Here is a 2,631-nt window from a genome sequence, read left to right on the forward strand (position 1 = left end):
AAAAAAAAAAAAAAAAAGTGGGTGGGCCACGATGAGGTTTATGTGATTAAATCTTCAGTACTTTGTATCTTGGGTTGCAGAGGTTTGAACTGAAATGCCAGATAGGAGCTCCCTGAAAGTGAGGAGTAGAAAATGTACAAGCTTTTATTCTTGTGTGTAAAATAATTTGAATGGAGGTCTTTGGAACAAATCTCTGAAAGGGATTGTATTTATAAAAATGCAGAACTTGTTAGGTTACTTCCTTAAAGAAGGTTTGTTTGGCTCAGTGGTGAGAGGAGCTAAGCTTTCATGCTGAGGGCCAAAAATTACTATAGCAATGATTAAATGAAATTGCTGTTCATGGACAGTGAATTTTAATACTGTTCTGACAGGTTGTTTAGAAGTAATTTGTATGAATGGTAGAAATTTGGTAATGGTGTACTTTTGATCCAGCTTGAATTGTATACATGCCATTTATCTTATGTTTGTAAGGAGGTGCTTGTTTAAAATAACCATTCAGGGCTGTTCTTTGATGGCTATCTATTTCTAGAAGCTAGGGATCTGGTATGCTGGAAATTAAGTTGGTGGGCGAGGTTTCCTTCCCAAAGGGAGCATGGCAAATGCGTTTAGTAATTACAAGGGTACAGAGCAGTTTTCCCCTAGGTCATCTCTATGACTCCTACTGAATTCAGTGTTTTCTGAAAGTCATTAACACTTCCAGTCGTATTTTGAAATATGATAGCATCAGTCTATTTCTCTTTGAGTATCTGTCCATATCACAAATGTTCGTAACATAGTTGGCATCCTTATTTTAAGCCTCTGTGAAGAAGTAAAGGATATGAATGAACAGTGATAGCACTAGACACTGGGGTAAATTTGAAGCCAGTGGGTAAACGATGTTACTTCTGCTACACTTTTGTCTGAAGTTTTTCTTGCACGGGACATAGGTTCTCCAGGGCTTTTGATCAGTCACCTTTCACAAGCATTAAATTTATTGTTTAAAAAATGAACGGGAGGAGGAATGCTGTGCTCTGCAGTAGTGTCATAATTGAAAGGTTTTCTGTCTTCACCCTGTGAATTAGTTTAAAACTGAAATAAGGCTTTTAGTTTCTTTCAGAACAGGGGATATGTAGAGTTTTAATGGAATGAAAATCAGACATTGTGATATAAGCATGCCTGCCCCTTATGAATGGTTGGTTTTCTTAACAGGATTGTGTAAAGAAGAATTTTTTTTAAATGTCTTGACACCAGCGCTGTAACTAGTTCTCCTGTGCTGTTCTGCTTCAAATTAGGTTAGTCTTTAAACTTGCCCTTTTGAGAGTATTTACTACACCAAACAGTAAATATTGACCTCACCATCATGTGCATTGTAAGCGTATGATATATCATTTTGTTACCTCTACCCTTTTTTAAATAATTAGCATGGTGCTTTGTGTCAAAATGATTCCTAGAAGCCACGTGGAAATAATAAATTAAAAATGCCATATCTTAATATTTTATTTCCTAGCTCAGTCACTTCTTAGCACGTCTTGGCCTGATCTCTTAAATTTTATTTTGAAGTCTTAATGTTGAGATGCTGAACAAGAACATAATAATCTATGTAATGAAAAAATGTATTGAGATCAAACATTGTGTGTGATTTGCCATTTCTATTAACAATTTGCTGGTCACATTTGAGTAGCCAAGAACTTCTCTCAGTAGCTGATAATAAAGTAAAAGGAGAAAAAAAACTTTCAAACTACAATCCTACATTTATTCTTGCACTTTACTGGGCCATACAATGGTAACTTACATCAGTTTCTATTTTTTTAAAACATAAATCATGCTCTTTCTTTTTAGGTTTTTAAAAATGGTTATTGTACTTGATTGAGATATATGAGCATAAAGAAAACACTTTTAGACAAGCTTTCAAATGCAAAGAATTCTTTAACTTTATCCCAACTATACAGTTGGTCCAATAAATGGTATCACTCCTCCACAAATCTTGGTTTTTTTATATCATGTATTCAGCATTCTACAGTCCTCAGGCATACTCAGGGCCCTGTTTTCAGGCCCTGATTTATGCAAGCAGTTCCATGGTATGTGCACACAGAGCAAGGAAATGCTGTGCAGAGAGATTTCATGTGCACATGAACTAATAAGCTCTCTTGGTAAGTCTCAGTAATGTCTCAGCTATGTTCCTTCTGGTTCTGGTTAATGTTCATACTAAAATAAAAATGAAGTAAAGTGAAGAAAAATAAGTTTCCATGGTGCTGCTTTAGACCATGTAACTGTACCCCTGATGGTTGTGGAGATATGCATTGAAGCTAGGGTAAAGGATTGAGCCCAATGATATTTTATCATTTACAAGTATAGAATATAGTGAAACCTGGAAATATGGTAACACCTGGAATCTGCCTGTATAAAAGTCAGTGACAGAACTCCCATTGACATCAGTGGGAGCCGGCTTTGACTCTTGAATGCCTTCTGAGAAATCACCTTGTGTATTTTTCTTGTCAAAGTACAGTGCAACCTCATTATAACAAACTCTAGTGGTGTTGGAGAAAAGTGCTTTAAAAATGGTGTTTGCCTAAATGTACTTAATTGGCTGCATCATCATAATGAGAAAGTCAGTTCCTACTATTGGTCTGGCTAAAAATGGGATTTGTTATA

The sequence above is a fragment of the Gavialis gangeticus genome, unplaced genomic scaffold (genome assembly GCF_001723915.1).
Source record: "Gavialis gangeticus isolate Ggan-Ray unplaced genomic scaffold, GavGan_comp1, whole genome shotgun sequence".
Classification (NCBI taxonomy): Eukaryota; Metazoa; Chordata; order Crocodylia; family Gavialidae; genus Gavialis; species Gavialis gangeticus.